An 18,236-nucleotide genomic window follows, 5' to 3' on the forward strand; every position below is an offset into this window, starting at 1 on the left:
CACGATTGGGATTTGATGGACAAATGTCCAATTACCAATTATTTTAGTAGCCTATGTTCAAGTGATGCTAAATTCTGGAAGTGGAACGAGCACAGACACAAACGGAGCAAAACCCAGAATAAGATGCTAAGCTATCTTGACTTAGGGATGGGTATTGTTTACATTTTAACCGATACTAGTACCACATATGGTACGGTGCCGGTGCTTAAACAGGACCTGAACTTGTTCCTGAACTGGAACTTATAAATTGGAAAACATCAATGTTTATCAATGTTTATTTATATAGCCCCAAATCACAAATGTCTCAAAGGGCTGCACAAGCCACAACGACATCCTCGGTTCAGAGCCCACATAAGGGCAAGGAAAAACTCACAAACCAGTGGGACATCAATGTGAATGACTATGAGAAACCTTGGAGAGGACCGCAGATGTGGGTGACCCCCCCCCACCCCCCCTCTAGGGGAGACCGGATGCAATGGACGTCGAGTGGGTCTAGCATAATATTGTGAAAGTCCAGTCCATAGTGGATCTAACATAATAGTGAGAGTCTAGTCCATAGTGGATCTAACATAATAGTGAGAGTCCAGTCCATAGTGGGGCCAGCAGGGGACCATCCCGAGAGGAGACGGGTCAGCAGCGCAGAGATGTCCCCAACCGATGCACAGGCGAGCGGTCCACCCTGGGTCCCGACTCTGGACAGCCAGCACTTCATCCATGGCCACCGGACCTGTGCCGCACCCCTCCACAAGAGAGTGGGGGGCAGAGGAGAAAAGAAAAGAAATGGCAAATCAACTGGTCTAAAAAGGGGGTCTATTTAAAGGCCAGAGTGTACAAAAGAGTTTTAAGGTGGGACTTAAATGCTTCTACTGAGGTAGCATCTCTAACTGTTACCGGGAGGGCATTCCATAGTACTAGAGCCCGAATAGAAAACATGTACAATTAAAAAAATAAAAAATAAAATAAATAAAAAAACAATAATACCTTTTTATTTTTATGGAATTTTGTGACATTAAGTTGAACAGACTGGATATTGAAATAATTAAATAATATAAATTACAAACCCCGTTTCCATATGAGTTGGGAAATTGTGTTAGATGTAAATATAAAAGGAATACAATGATTTGCAAATCATTTTCAACCCATATTCAGTTGAATATGCTACACAGACAACTTATTTGATGTTCAAACTGATAAACTTTTTTTTTTTTGCAAATATTCATTAACTTTAGAATTTGATGCCAGCAACACGTGACAAAGAAGTTGGGAAAGGTTGCAATAAATACTGATAAAGTTGAGGAATGCTCATCAAACACTTATTTGGAACATCCCACAGGTGTGCAGGCTAATTGGGAACAGGTGGGTGCCATGATTGGGTAAAAAACAGCTTCCCAAAAAATGCTCAGTCTTTCACAAGAAAGGATGGGGCGAGGTACACCCCTTTGTCCACAACTGCGTGAGCAAATAGGGAAACAGTTTAAAAACAACCTTTCTCAAAGTGCAATTGCAAGAAATTTAGGGATTTCAACATCTACGGTCCATAATATCATCAAAAGGTTCAGAGAATCTGGAGAAATCACTCCACGTAAGCGGCATGGCCGGAAACCAACATTGAATGACCGTGACTTTCGATCCCTCAGACGGCACTGTATCAAAAACCGACATCAATCTCTAAAAGATATCACCACATGGGCTCAGGAACACTTCAGAAAACCACTGTCACTAAATACAGTTGGTCGCTACATCTGTAAGTGCAAGTTAAAGCTCTACTATGCAAGGCGAAAGCCATTTATCAACAACATCCAGAAACGCCGCCGGCTTCTCTGGGCCCAAGATCATCTAAGATGGACTCATGCAAAGTGGAAAAGTGTTCTGTGGTCTGACGAGTCCACATTTCAAATTGTTTTTGGAAATATTCGACATCGTGTCATCCGGACCAAAGGGGAAGCGAACCATCCAGACTGTTATCGACGCAAAGTTCAAAAGCCAGCATCTGTGATGGTATGGGGGTGCTTTAGTGCCCAAGGCATGGGTAACTTACACATCTGTGAAGGCACCATTAATGCTGAAAGGTACATACAGGCTTTGGAACAACATATGCTCCCATCTAAGGGTCGTCTTTTTCATGGACGCCCCTGCTTATTTCAGCAAGACAATGCCAAGCCACATTCAGCACGTGTTACAACAGCGTGGCTTCGTAAAAAAAGAGTGCGGGTACTTTCCTGGTCCACCTGCAGTCCAGACCTGTCTCCCATCGAAAATGTGTGGCGCATTATTAAGCGTAAAATACGACAGCGGAGACTGTTGAACGACTGAAGCTCTACATAAAACAAGAATGGGAAAGAATTCCACTTTCAAAGCTTCAACAATTAGTTTCCTCAGTTCCTAATCGTTTATTGAGTGTTGTTAAAAGAAAAGGTGATGTAACACAGTGGTGAACATGCCCTTTCCCAACTACTTTGGCACGTGTTGCAGCCATGAAATTCTAAGTTAATTATTATTTGCAAAAAAAAAATTATGTTTATGAGTTTGAACATCAAATATCTTGTCTTTGTAGTGCATTCAATTGAATATGGGTTGAAAAGGATTTGCAAATCATTGTATTCCGTTTATATTTACACTCACACAATTTCCCAACTCATATGGAAACGGGGTTTGTAAAATGATAACTAAATAATTTATTCAAAAATGTTCCCACAACAAACCCCTACAATGATATCATGCAAAAAAAACGACTTTTGAGTTGTAATGTTGACGTTAATAATTCCGGGGGTTCATGAATGCAACCTCGCTGGCTGTAACCATCATTGGTGCATAATGAGGAAGTGTTGTGTTGTTGTCGTGGCTACTGAGGCCTAAATTGTAAGCAAATCTGCACAAAGATTCCCACTTCTACTAATACTAATCCTAACATAAATATTTGTCTTTAAATACTGTATCCATGTAAGTTTTTGTTTTTAGCCTTTTCAAAACATACGTCTTAACACAAATATTTGTCTTTAAATACTGTATCCATGTAAGTTTTTGTTTTTAGCCTTTTCAAAACATACATCTTAACACAAATATTTGTCTTTAAATACTGTATCCATGTACGTTTTGGTTTTTAGCCTTTTCAAAAATTGACATGCACATACGTCACGGCCAATTGTGTAACTTCGACAATGACGTTGTCACCGTCCCATGGGAAACGCCGTGCATCGTCTCTTCTAGACTATTCTCTTCCACCAGTTCAGCGTTGCGAGAGCAAAGCGCCAGCTGGGGTATCGGAGTGTGAGATCCATGACCTCGGGGCCGAGCCGTATGATGCACGGCGGCGAAGAGCTGGGCGGCGAAGGCTTGGCTAGTGGGAAAAAAAGGGACAGGCATGAGTCAGGCAGCGAGTCTGCAAGGAGCTGTGGGAGCAGAGGAAGTGTTAACAACATCACAAGTAGGAGCCATTCAAGTTACCACGTCAGGAAGTGGAGAGGACTGAGAAGAGGAGGAGGATGATGATGATGATGATGATGATGATGGTGGGAACGCTCGTAGGTGACGGGACACATACATCTTTATCATTAAACCACGTGCCGTCAACAAGGTTCATTGACGCCGTTCATTCTCGCCATTCTGTCCAGGCTCAACTGAAATGTGTTACCTTGCTTTTTAGGTCTCCTTTATTTGAAACTTACACACAGTAAAAGTTCAAAATATGCAAATTAGTAGATAGAGATTACACACAGTGGAACCCTATGTCAACCTCGCTAATAAACACATTATAATGGGACTGTCTGTGAATCAATCAATGTTTATTTATGTAGCCCTAAATCCCAAGTGTCTCAAAGGGCTGCACAAGCCACAACGACATCCTCGGTTCAGATCCCACATCAGGGCAAGGAAAAACTCAACCCAGTGGGATGACAATGAGAAACCTTGGAGAGGACCGCACATGTGGGTGACTTAAAGTGTTTACAAAGTACAAAGAAGAAGAACCATGATAAACATTCTGAATTTATTTCATCCATCCATTCATTCATTCTCAAAATAATCTTACTCATCTCATCATATGAAATACAACTTACTTCACCAGTTATTATTTATTTCCATCCATCCATTTTCTACCGCTTGTCCCTTTTGGGGTCGCAGGGGGTGCTAGAGCCTATCTCAGCTGCTTTCATTTATTTATTTTTTATTGAGATTACTTACGGAGTATATTGTGAATAAACTGAGAAGAGGAAGTGAACAAACGTTTTAGCAACTTATGTAAAAGAAAAGGGGTAGGATTAAATAGGCTCTGCTTCTTCCTACTCTTTTTCGAACATGTTGAAAAGAGAAACTGGAAATTGTGATGTATCATGTTGTATGCATGCATGTTCCAAATAAACTCAAACTCAACTCAACCACGCGGCTTATAAAACGGTGCGGCTAATTTATTGATTATTTTCTTTGCTAACGGCCCTAATTTTATGTGTTCAACAAATAGTATTCTTAGAACTCCAACGGAGACACTGAAAGTTGTGTTATTGTTTGTGCTTGGATGACATCTTTTGGAAGAGTTCGCTGACTTCAAGTGCTGCGGGTTGAAAATGTACTTCCTGTTTCGTTCCTTGAATTGTATGAGTCCATAGCGTTGCTGCTCAAAAGTAGTCTTTATTCATCACTCCAAGCAATGTTTACAAGTTTTGCATTATAACTAAAACAATTCATACTAACTAAAACCGTGTGATGTCAGTAGGAGTGTTTTAATGCACATTTGTACGTGCTATCGTAATGTAATCAAGCTCGCGTCGTTAACATTGAGTGAATGTACTAACACCTTTATGAGTGTCTGTGTTAGTATTATTAACTTACAATGGTATTCTTTTTGTATTGTTTCAGTTCCGTAAATTCACCAAAACATCACCGTGGAGTTATTGAGTCTGTTTCGCTGATTGGAAAGCTAGCTTCCGCAGCTAATAGTACATGACGATGACTTCTGTTTTGTTTGATCAGCCGTTTTACTGCCGCGTTACAGGCACGGTTTGGAAACAATTAAAGCATGTAAATAAACATTTACACAATCTTTCGTAGTATTGTTGCAAATCAGTGGCCACAATACTGACCAGCACACTCTGATTGGTTTGGTCTCCCCTAGTGGCCAATACTGCAATAGTATCAATCAATCAATCAATCAATGTTTATTTATATAGCCCTAAATCACAAGTGTCTCAAAGGGCTGCACAAGCCACGGCGACATCCTCGGTTCAGAGCCCACATAAGGGCAAGGAAAAACTCACAACCCAGTGGGATGTCGATGTGAGTGACTATGAGAAACCTTGGAGAAGACCCCCCCCCCAACCTACCCCACTCTAGGGGTGACCGGATGCAATGTACGTCGAGTGGGTCTAGCATAATATTGTGAAAGTCCAGTCCATAGTGGATCTAACATAATAGTGAGAGTCCAGTCCATAGTGGGGCCAGCAGGAGACCATCCCGAGCGGAGACGGGTCAGCAGCGCAGAGATGTCCCCAACCGATGCACAGGTGAGCGGTCCACCCCGGGTCCCGACTCTGGACAGCCAGAGTTGACCTGCCCCCCCCCCCCCCCCCCCCACAAGGGAGAGGGGGGCAGAGGAGAAAAGAAAAGAAATGGCAGATCAACTGGTCTAAAAGGGGGGTCTATTTAAAGGCTAGACTATACAAATGAGTTTTAAGAAGGGACTTAAATGCTTCTACTGAGGTAGCATCTCTTACTGTTACCAGGAGTAACAGTTAGAGATAATAAGTAATACATTTTTTCGTTTATTTAGCCATTTTTATGCTTGAAAATGCTTAATATAGGACCAGGAAATTATATAATATGCTTTAAAAAAAATATCCCCCTAGCGACAATTCTAGTTAAGAAATTTGTAGACACACTGGCATGAAAGCATGTAATGCTCTTCTCAACGAGCAGCTGGTGCTGCTGTGGGCCTCTCCCCCATTTAATCAAATTGTCTGTGACATTAATGAATGACCAAAAAAAATCTGATGGATGAATGCTCATGTGCGAAACATAATTGGTTTGCTTTTTTTTATGGTTTTTTTTCTTCACTTTTTCTTCTCGCATTCTTCAGTGTTACAATTTCATGTAAATGCCTAGTGGCCAATTCAAAGTGGATAATGACACCAATAATCATCTCTAGATTATAGAGTCCTGGGGTAAATAGTGTCTTCTTATTACTTGTTACTTACCCTCTACTGGTACGCAAGCTCCATCTAGTGGTACGCTAAAGAATCATTTAATTAAATATTCAAACACAGTGTTACTGTTCAAACTGCGTGTAATGTTACAGTGGCCAAAATATTAAATATACTTGTTATATAAAACTTCTGTCTTGTTTTCGTGAATACTTAAGCCTACCACACTACTGTAATTTTAGTGGTGGTCATTATGGCGGTACTTGGAGAGCCAAGTGTTTTCTTTGATTGATTGATTGATTGATTGAGACTTTTATTAGTAGATTGCACAGTACAGTACATATTCGATACAATTGACCACTAAATGGTAACACCCCAATAAGTTTTCAACTTGTTTAAGTCGTGGCCCACGTTAATCAATTCATGGTGGTACTTGGTGAAAAACAGTGTGAGAACCACTGGTCTAAGTTGTTGAATTTGAAAAAACTTGAAAAATGGTTTTGTTTATGTCAACAAGTGGTTTTGTATCTCCATCCATCCATCCATTTTCTACCGCTTATTTATTTTGTGGTCGCGGGGGGCGCTGGAGCCTATCTCAGCTACAATCGGGCGGAAAGCGGGGTACACCCTGGACAAGTCGCCACCTCATCGCAGGGTTTTGAATCTCCCGCCTTTTTTTTGCAAAAGCATATTTTTTGGTCACGTCAAAATTTGTGCTGTCGAACCATTATTTTTGTTATAAGACTGACCACCATTTTGATTTATGGTGATTAATCACAGTACATTACTTGCTTGCATAATTGAAATTAACTTTTCAAAAAAAACTTTCAATTTTTGGACACAGATGCAAGTCGACTGAAGCTGCTCATGTCGACAACCCATCCATCCATCCATTTTTCTACCGCTTGTCCCTTATGGGGTCGCGGAGGGTGCTGGAACTTATCCCAACCAAATATTTTAGTAACCTCTTACGTCGACGTGTCGACCATTATTAAAATGTGTCTGTCTTTCCCAAATTTAGTGTTGGAAAAGGGGAAAAGGTCCACAGTCATCAAAAAATGTGATATTGGGTCGCCGATTGTTCAAGTAAAATCTATTTTATTTAGCATCAAGCAAGCATACAATATACAACTTGAATTCCTCTTTGTTGTAATGAAATCATGCCTGCTCTTAATAGTTCCCATATGTATGTCAATATATTGTGAAAATACAGGAAACCCAATTTGTAACTTCAGTTGAATTTTGAAAAAACAGCATCAGATGAAAGAATATTGATATTCTTATTACATTTTACATTTATAATTTCAGCCCTTAGTAGTACTCTTCTATGTATTTTTTTTTATTATATTCAAACACATTCAAGGAATTTCTTTTTTGTGTATTTCAAAAATTGTAATAATAGTTCTAATATACTGTTTATTCATATAATTTAGATTTCATGATATTTGACGCTACATTTTTGTAAATAGTATTCTTTGTGAGTTACCTGCCTAATATGACGGTCCTCATGGCGTCCGTTTTTTTTTTTTTACAAAGGTATAATTAGGAGTGTCCAAGGTGTGGGCCGGGAGACATTTGCAGCCCGCAGAGTGATTTTTATTGTCTCAGCTTTTTAAAAAGACGATTACACAAACTGTTATTACTGTCCTGTGTGCTACACAGGGTGTTGCTGCTACTGGAAACCTTTTAGCGAAAATATTTTGTTTAAATGTTAATAAATGTACTGCTAATGATAATGCGCCTTGTCACCGGTATACACATAAACAGTGTAGCTGACATGCATGTATTTCCTAAATATTGTAAAACGCACACACACACACACACACACACAACATTTGGACACATGCATTTGTCGTGTTAAAAACACACATAAAGACTTAGAACATGAACTGTAATAATTTAAATCCTTCAGAAATGTGTTGTTCATTACATGTTTGTGTTACTCCTTATCCCAACTTTAAGGTTATTATTTTTATAATTTACACATTAGTCATGTCAGTGGGTTTTAACTCTGTTCTGTTATACTCTAACACATCTGAAGAAAGTGGAATATTCCACAAGTCACGGGGTGGACAGCAGGTTGCATCATTCACATCCTCTGTAGCAGTGGTCCCCAACCTTTTTGTAACTGCGGACCGGTCAACGCTTGAAAATTTGTCCCACGGACCGGGGGGGGGAGGTTTTTTTTGTTTGTTTGTTTTTTTGTCATAAAAAAAATACAATCATGTGTGCTTACAGACTGTATCCCTGCAGACTGTATTGATCTATATTGATATTAGAGATGTCCGATAATATCGGCCTGCCAATATTATCGGCCGATAAATGCGTTAAAATGTAATATCGGAAATTATCGGTATCGTTTTTTTAATTATCGGTATCATTATTTTTATTTTATTTTTTTTAATTAAATCAACATAAAAAACACAAGATACACTTACAATAAGTGCACCAACCCAAAAAACCTCCCTCCCCCATTTATACTCATTCATACAAAAGGGTTGTTTCTTTCTGTTATTAATATTCTGGTTCCTACATTATATATCAATATATATCAATACAGTCTGCAAGGGATACAGTCCGTAAGCACACATGATTGTGCGTGCTGCTGGTCCACTAATAGTACTAACCTTTAACAGTTAATTTTACTCATTTTCATTAATTACTAGTTTCTATGTAACTGTTTTTATATTGTTTTACTTTCTTTTTTTATTCAAGAAAATGTTTTTAATTTATTTATCTTGTTTTATTTTATGATTTTTTTTTAAAAGTACCTTATCTTCACAATACCTGGTTGTCCAAATTAGGCATAATAATGTGTTAATTCCACGACTGTATATATCGGTATCGGTTGATATCGGTATCGGTAATTAAAGAGTTGGACAATATCGGAATATCGGATATCGGCAAAAAAGCCATTATCGGACATCCCTAATTGATATACAACATAGGAACCAGAAATATTAATAACAGAAAGAAACAACCCTTTTGTGTGAATGAGTGTAAATGGGGGAGGGAGGTTTTTTGGGTTGGCGCACTAATTGTAAGTGTATCTTGTGTTTTTATGTTGATTTAATAAATAATAATAATAAATTTTTTTTTTTTTTTTTTTTTTTCTTGTGCGGCCCGGTACTAATTGATCCACGGACCGGTACCAATCGATCCACGGACCGGTACCGGGCCGCGGCCCGGTGGTTGGGAACCACTGCTCTATAGGACATATGAAAGCCAAAATGGAAGTTTATTCATTTGTTTTTCTGTGCGCTAAATTCCATAATATTCCAACAATGACTAGAGGGCGTTAAAATCTCAGCAGTCATGTCACCCAAATTATTCATATTTGTTGATTTTTAAAATATATTAGCAGCTCAACTTTAAAACTAGTTGGTTCTATGTCAAAGCTATTAACTCAAAACACATGCATCTCAACGACTCCCATTGAAATGAATTGAAATTATTTTGATCGGTGCTTGGCCACCCCAAAACATGACAATTTTAACATAAAATGTCTCTTAACAATAACAAACTTTGAAATACAATACAACATAATGTATTACTAACAACTCCAGTAGTTTTATGAAGTAAGTAATAATATGGAATGCCTCCGTCAAACACACCATCAGCAGATTTAAAAAAATTCCATGGCTAAAATGTGGATATCAGTTCAACATTCTGGTTCAGACTAGCAGTGATTCACTCGAACTGCTTCGCCAAGTTGGCGACACGCTCGGACATTCTGATGATTTCTTTCTTTAATTCAATGATTATCATCCACTTGTCAGCCCGGTCCTTTACTCTCCCTTACTACCTTCCATTGGAGAAAAAAAACTTGTGTCGATTTCTAGCTATTAGCTAATGCTAGCGCGTAAGACTGGACCTTTGCTGTGGCGTTTGCTGCGCCGCACTGTAAAACATACACCAGGACCCCACAGCGTTTAACTGTATGTAAAGTATGTAACTATAACAAATGACACAATATTATTATACTTCACAGCAATACTGTAATCATAGTGGTCTGTTATATCACAATAAATTACCACTCTGTTAAGAAAATGTATTTGAAAATATATAGTATAAGAAAATATATAATTAATAAATATATATAAAAAAAAATATATATATATATATATATATATATATATATATATATATCCGTCCATTTTCTACCGCTTGTCCCTATATATCCATCCATCCATCCATCCATTTTCTACCGCTTGTCCCTTTATGGAGGGGGGGGGGGGGGCTGGAGCCTATCTCAGTTGCAATCGGGCGGAAGGCGGTGTACACTCTGGACAAATCGCCATCTCATCACAGGGCCAACACAGATAGACAGACAACATTCACCCTCACATTCACACACTAGGGCCAATTTAGTGTTGCCAATCAAATAATAGATGCATATTACTTGTACAAAGTCTCCAAGGCATGAGCGTATTAGAAAGTATCCAGGAACAAACGTGTCCGCATCAATCAACTTACTGCATCCTGAGCTTAACTTCACAAATTATTGTGGACACTAGGCGTCGCCACGAAATAAATTACCACTCCACTTCCACTTAAAGACAATACAAGTTATAGTTCCCTATATATCCATCCAACCATTTTCTACCGCTTGTCCCTTTTGGGTTGGCGGGGGGTGCTGGAGCCTATCACAGCTGCATTCGGGCGGAAGGCGGGGTACACCCTGTACAAGTCGCCACCTCATCGCAGGGCCAACACAGATAGACAGACAACATTCACACTCACATTCACACACTAGGGCCAATTTAGTGTTGCCAATCAACCTATCCCCAGGTGCATGTCTTTGGAGGTGGGAGGAAGCCGGAGTACCCGGAGGGAACCCACGCAGTCACGGGGAGAACATGCAAACTCCACACAGAAAGATCCCGAACCCGGGATTGAATTTAGGACTACTCAGGACCTTCGTATCGTGAGGCACATGCACTAACCCCTGTTCCACCGTGCTGCCTCCCTATATATCATTGGACTATATTTCATGCTAATTCTGTGTTGGTATCCTTTCAGTCCTGTTAGTCAAATGGGTCATCTTCAGCTTTAGCAACCTTTTGCTTAAAACAGAGTCAAGTTGCCGGAGCTGTGCCAATACATACTTTAGTTAAACAACAACAACAACAACAACAAAAAGACAGTAATTGAAGTTTATTTTGAGACACACCAGGCAACAAGCCAATGGCATATATATATATATCCTCCAACCCCAAAAAAAACCTCACTTTTTGATTACACACACTTTAAGAAAGTTTTGCATTGGCATTGAGTCAGGCAAGTTTCACCTATTACTCATGTTGCTTAGTACATTTGGGGCATGGCTTGCGAGCACGGCGCGTCGTCACTGCATAACAATTAGATGGCACAGTGTTGGCACTGCAACTGATGGAATTTTACTGAAAGACAGCCTTAAGCCTCGCAAGTCACCTTAAAGGTATCATGAGAGGGGGACGAGGGGATGGGGGGGGGGGGGGGGGGGGTCATTTCATCTCACTTCGCCTGTGTGTGTGTGTGTGTGTGTGTGTGTGTGTGTGTGTGTGTGTGTGTGTGATGCAAGCATGCAACAAGTTCTCCAACAACCGTAGGGGCGCTAACCGGTGTTGCGTTCGTGTGCTCGCCGGGAAAATCGGAAATAAACCCCACCAGGCAGGAACTAACCCCCACCGCCACCTTAAAGTTTCCTTGCTCACCGTGGCTTATTTCAATCACGCAAGAGACCCCCTTTTTAATGTCCTGGCGAGGTTGTTACGTTCCGGCGTCTCTTTCGTGTCCGTGTGTGTGTGTCTGTGTGTGTGTTGATCTTTTTTTTTTTTTTTGCCTTTTCATGTAAAAGCCACCAAAAGGTTGTTGTTTTTTTCTCTCCGTTTGTGTGTGTGTGTGCGCGCGCGCGTGTGTGTGTGCATAAGAGAGTTTAAAGCACGGCGTTATTGCAAAACGGGGTTATTAGAATCATAAGTCAGCGAAGTGGTGGGCGATCCACTGAGCATCAGCAGAAGTTGTCGTATGATGACTTGAAACAAGACACATTACCTAGCAGCATCTGTTGGAGTGCGTGGATTTTTTAAGACACTTCTGTCTCTGGGACTGCCGCACAAGGGGGGGTGGAGAAGAAGAAAAAATGGTAAGTATTTTGGAAACAAGCACTTCTACTTGGCAAAAGTGTGTGTGTTGCTTTATAAAAGATTGTGTGGCGCTTTTTTTTTTCTTTTTTTTTTTTTTGGCGGGGGTGGGGTATAAAGGAAATAATATGCGGATGGGTCGCGTGCATGCGTGTTTTTTCCCCCCCCTAATATATTATGTTGTTGTTTTTTTATTATTATAAGGAGTAATCGTTATCTGCAAGCGACATGTCCAACCAATATGTGATTAAATATTAATAAGGCGAGAGAAGGGGGGGGGGGAGAAGGGGGGGACAATACACGTGACAAGAGCGGGGAAAAAAAAGTGTGCACTCATCAACAAAAGTATTCAGATATTTCCCCTTCACGCCGTGTGATGCTTTCAGCACGTTGGACAGAGGCAGCACGGCCGTGCGTGGACTAAAAAGAAAGCATTGGATTGTTTTTTTTTTACACCCCAAGTTTTGGTAAGATTCTTCTTTAGAGATTTTTTATTATTATTATTTAACAAGAAAAGGGGGAGCGTGGGTTGGGGAGAAAGGGGGGGGGGGGGGGAACCCGCCTTGTTAAAGTTGGATATATTTGTTGTTGTTGCACCGCTCGCGCGCTGCACCTTACCTTTAAGCCCCCCCTCACACACTCACACGCACACGCACGCGCGCGCGCGCACGCTCACACACACTGCGTTTTAAACTTTGGGACATGCAAGCGTCGTTCGCGGAGATCTAAACCACCGCACGTAGTGGTTGTCAGCCCTTGCTGTGAAGGTAAGAGCGGACATTCCGTTGTTGGCATGGTTTTTTTTTTTTTTAGTTTTTTTTCAAAGAAGAAAAACTGCATTAGTGTCAATGTGGGCTATAAATAAAAATTGGCGAGGGGTTATTATTTCAAAAAAAAAAAAAAAAAAATTAAAATCAGCCTTCTTTGGAGTTTCCGAAGCTGCCTGGCTGCAACACAATGTGCGTAATGGTTGCGTTGTGCCTCATCATTGCTCCCAATATGGAAACTGCAGTGCACGATCCAGCCGGAGGCGCGTGCATGGGATAAACATAATATTATTAATAAAAAAATCATATTCATGCATGTGCAGTCACCATCTTTTTGTTTGTTTGTTTGTTTGCTTGCTGCATTCATGTTTTGTCTTGCTGTCTGTGGATTGTGTTATCGACCAAAAATAGCCCTACTCTTACCCCCCCGGCCCCGCCTCTACTTCTCCCCCTTCCCCCCCTCCCCGTCATCGCCATCAAATCACTTGTGTGTGTGCGTGCGCGCGTGTGTGCGCGCGTGCATTTTTTTTTTTTTACTACAACAGCTCCAGGATTTCATTCATAAGGTGCTTTTCGCTTCACCTGCTCCCCGACTAACCCCCCCCCCCCCCCCCCCCCCCACACCACCACCACAACCCCATCCCCCTTCCTCCCCTTCCATCCGCCTCATTTTTTGGGGTGGTGGGGGGCGTGAGAGCCAACAAACCATCCATGCGCTGCAAAAAATTAAAAATAAAAGGAAATACACGTATTAATTAATTAAGAAGAAAAACATTTTCAAAATCGAACATAAATTGTTGGAGCAAATATGGGTGTGTCCCGTCATTGATCTATTTACTTACAATATTAATATGCTTTTTTACAAATAGGGATTTAAAGACGTCCTTATTTCTGTCGTCGTTTCCTCCTCCAAACCATCTTTAACGTTTATAGAATGTGTTGCTTCACCGTGAGTCATGTCAATATAGTCGAGTTTGGAAAATATGTTGCGGGTTTTTTTCCCGTGTGCATTTTAAAATGCATATATATAAATGTTTTCTATTTTTAATGTAATATTAGAATTTTTTTTTTTTTTTCCTCGGGATTATGGCGTGGGCGTGGGCGTGTTGGGAGGAGGGATGAGCGGAGGCGGGTTAGGAGGGGTCTGTGGGGTGGCACGACACACTTTGTATGTATGAGGGCGTTTTTTTATAGCACTTTTCTGCAATGTACGTCAGCGGATCAGTCCATAAATGGTGCTGCGCGCGCGTGTGTGCGGGGCGTGCGTCGGCGTGTGTGCGCGCGCACCAGAGAATCTCCCCTCTCTCTCTCTCTCTCTCTCTCACTTTTTTTTCCCGTCTCTGCAGAGTTGAGGTGGGCGTAAATAACAAACCTGGAGGGATTTTTTTTTTTTTTTTTTAAGTCTATTTTAATTTGTGTCCTGATATGAATTATTTGTATTCATTTCTATTTATGTCCGTTGCATCCTTCTCATTTATTAATCATAAGTTGCACACCTATCAATTATAAATAAGCTATCGATCATTTGGGGCCGAACCCTCGTCACAATATGCTCAGAGCATCACTCCATCACGAAGGATCCATCGCCGCCGCCTTGAGTCACCGCCGTCATCATCCTCATCACCGTCACCTTCATCCAATTAACAGGCTTGTTTAAACAAGTTCTGGCGTGGGGTGGGGTGGGGGTGGGGGCTTCGACAGGCGTCACGTCTCTGCGGTTCTTTCGCGCAAGTGTTTTGAAATTAAGAAGAGCAAACGCAGGAAGAACACCTTTCTTTTCATTAGGGGGGGACGATACTGCATAATTTCTGTATCGGTCCGAGTATTGCCGATGCCGAGCATTCTTTTTCTGCAACAAAACACAAGGAAATTAAATAGGCCCCGATTTAATATTATATTAGTCATTAAAATTGAATTTTTGTTTGTGGGAAAAAAATAAGCCCACAAAGAGCCCCGAAAAAATAAGCCCACAAAGAGCCCCGAACAATATATAAATGTAACAATAATAACTCAAATACCGCTCCTTTGTTCCTATATAAAGCATATTTCCGGAATAATAACGCCCATTTGTGGATGGTCCCTAAAAATCCGTGTTTTTTAAGTCGATTTATGGAACAATATCCTCCTGAAAACTTCTGCAGTGGGATTTTTTTATTATTATTTGCATAACAAATGTCCACTGCAGAGGACGCCTCCTGGTTCTAATGGGGGGGGGGGGGGGGGGGGGGGGTAGTGCCGTGTGAAAGGTTATCGACGCTGTGCTGATATTGGATTGGCGTGGAGGGGTGGCGAGGAAGGAAAGAGACAAGACAAACCTTCATCGGGTTTGATTAAGAGAAATAATTATTGCTATTATGGAAACAAAGGTTATTGCCAAAGGAGTTTACCTGTTTAAGAGGCGTCACGCGAAGCCCCGCCCACGTTTGACGTCATCTAACCTTATACAAAGTGTTTCTGCCCGAGGAGGGGCGCACTTCCACTTTGATCCAAGTGCCCTCATCTCCTTCCTTTATCCGCGGCGAAAATGACAATTTCGAACCAAATGTCACACGCGCGCGCACGCGCACACGCACGCCCCCCCCCCCCCCCCTTCTCATTCCACATTACGCAGTTCCTGTCTGGACGCACACAAGTGACCGTCTGTCTCTCTCAGAAGTGTAAATGCAAATCACATGTTTGTACCAGGGCTGGATTAAAATAAAGAAAAAAAAAAAAAAAAACCTGAGCCATGTAAGGACAAAAAGCCTTGGACAGTTTTTGAAGTCATTGTTCCCGGGAAATCTTAAACCTGGGAGAAATTGAACACCCTCGGCGCGGGGATGAGATAGTGGCTTGGTTTTCAGGAGGCCCCCCCCCTCTGCGTGCCGGGGTCCATCCATCACACTTTTTTTTTTTTATTCCATTCAGAAAAAAACCCCAAAAAACGTCCCTAATGCCTTCAAATTGTGCTGCATTTGCACAAACTGGGGAGAGTGTTGTTGTTGTTGTTCTCTAATGAGATGGAAAGTCATTTATTTATGAATTACTTGTTTGGAACAGACCCACCACCCCTCCCTTGTGCAGTGTGTGTTTTTTTTGTTTTTTTTGGTTGGTCCTGTGATTGCTGATGCAACTCTTTGTTATCCACAGTTCGCCCTCACCTCCTGTGGGCCTTCAGGGAGGGCTATATCTATCTTGGCATGTACCCGTGTGTGTTGGAGGTGGGATTGACTCATTAGGCAGGTGTGAGCATCCACTCCCATACATGCCAAGCAGCCAGCATGTATAGGGAGGAATCATGATGATAGACATAAGTGGTTTTAACACCATAATGAGAAACATTATAATATGGTATCGCAGTAGGCCTAGATATTCATTAAAAACCAAGCAGAGTTGTTATTTAACAGGTATTTAATATGTTTGGCCACTGTAACATCACACACAGTTTGAACAGTAACAGCGTGTTTGAATATTTAATTAAGTGATTTTTTTTGGCGTACCACATGACTAGGAATTTTTTTAGCTTCTGTTTCCTACTTGGTCATCCGTACATTGCTTATATATTGAGGGGATTGGAGCAGGATACAAAGGGTATAGTATCAATTTTCGACCGATAGTGGGAATATCAACAATTTTCAGTTATCTGTATGTTGTTGTTTGTGACATGAACTAGTTTCCAATCACATAATCGAGGAATCCTGAAGAAATAGCCAAACACCATCATATTAAGGTGTTTCCATGTGTAATCGAGACGAATAATTGGGAAATCGGAATTATTTAGTGCATGAAAATTAAGAAAACTAGGATTTTTTGGAGCTTGTTTCCTTCTTTCATCAGTTTGGTTTGGCCGTCCATACATTGCCTGTATATTGAGGGGATTGGAGCATGATACTAAGTGTATAGTATGAATTTTGGGCCGATACTGGGAATATCAACACTTTTCAGTTATCTGTATTTTGTTGTTTATGACATTAACTAGTTTCCAATCACATAATCTAGGAATCCTTTTCCAAGGTGAAGAAATAGCCAAACACCATCATATTAAGGTGTTTCCATGTGTAATAGAAGGCTGATTTAGAGATGAATCATTGAGAAATCGGAATTATTTAGTGCATGAAAATGAAGAAAACTGGGATTTTTTTTTAGCTTCTGTTTCCTACTTTCCTACTGGCCGTCAATACATTGCTTATATATTGAGGGGATTGGCGCAGGATACTAAGGGTATAGTATCAATTTTGGACTGATACTGGGCATATCAACAATTTTCAGTTATCTGTGTTGTGTTGTTTATGACATGAACTAGTTTCCAGTCACATAATCTAGGAATCCTTTTCCAAGGTGAAGAAATAGCTAAACACCATCACATTAAGGTGTTTCGATGTGTAATAGAAGGCTCATATTGAGACGAATTATTGAGAAATCGGAATTATTTAGTGCATGAAAATGAAGAAAACTAGGATTATTTTGAGCTTCTGTTTCTTACTTACATGTATCAGTTTGGATTGACCATCCATTCATTGCTTGTATATTGAGGGGATTGGAGCAGGATACTAAGGGTATAGTATCAATTTTGGACCGATACTAGGAATATCAACAATTTTCAGTTATCTGTATTGTGTTGTTTATGACATGAACTAGTTTCCAATCCCATAATCCAAAACTGAAGAAATAGCCAAACACTAATCTATTATGGTGTGTCCATGTGTAATCGAGACCAATCATTGCGAAATCGGAATTATTTAGTGCAAGAAAATTAAGAAAATGATTTTGAACGTGGAGGCAAAAAATAAATAAATGAGAGACCATTGTAGTTTTGGCCTTTGTTTACTTATTTTTGCACTACTGACCACATTTTGCTCCGATAACAAAAAGGCAATGATGAAATTATTACACAGAAAGCTTGTGACCATAAAAATGTCAAACAAATCGTGTGAATGTGTTTAAATTGGCATGACTATTAATTCGAAAAACGTGGCCTGAAATTGTCGGGTTTTAGTCGAATTATAATAGAAGGCAAAATCCTGAGTAAAATCTTTACTAATTTCAAGTCGTATCGGCATTAATGGCCTTAGCTGTATTCACCCCGTATCAGTTCGATATCAAAATGTGCAAATATCGCCCAGCCCCAAATCAAGGCAAACATTTCCTGTATATATATTTTTTTCAATGTAAAAAAAATTACATATGGATTATACTTTCTTTTATTTCTTTTTTTTTAAAGGAGCTATTCATCT

General features: G+C 40.4%; 1 protein-coding gene across 3 annotated transcripts in view; it reads left to right on the forward strand.

Annotated features, from left to right (window-relative positions):
• The window catches only part of LOC133616138 (neurotrophic factor BDNF precursor form), a 52,339-nt gene that overhangs the window by 20,121 nt on the left and 13,982 nt on the right, over positions 1 to 18,236 (forward strand). The window contains exon 1 of one of the 3 annotated variants that reach the window (XM_072914855.1): positions 12,638 to 12,723. The exons of the other annotated variants lie outside the window; for them this stretch is intronic. The gene's annotated coding sequence lies outside the window, so the exon portion shown is untranslated. Of the gene's footprint in view, positions 1 to 12,637; positions 12,724 to 18,236 lie in introns of those variants that run through there. 3 annotated transcript variants of the gene reach the window in all.

Source organism: Nerophis lumbriciformis, linkage group LG15 (genome assembly GCF_033978685.3).
Source record: "Nerophis lumbriciformis linkage group LG15, RoL_Nlum_v2.1, whole genome shotgun sequence".
NCBI classification, from domain to species: Eukaryota; Metazoa; Chordata; class Actinopteri; order Syngnathiformes; family Syngnathidae; genus Nerophis; species Nerophis lumbriciformis.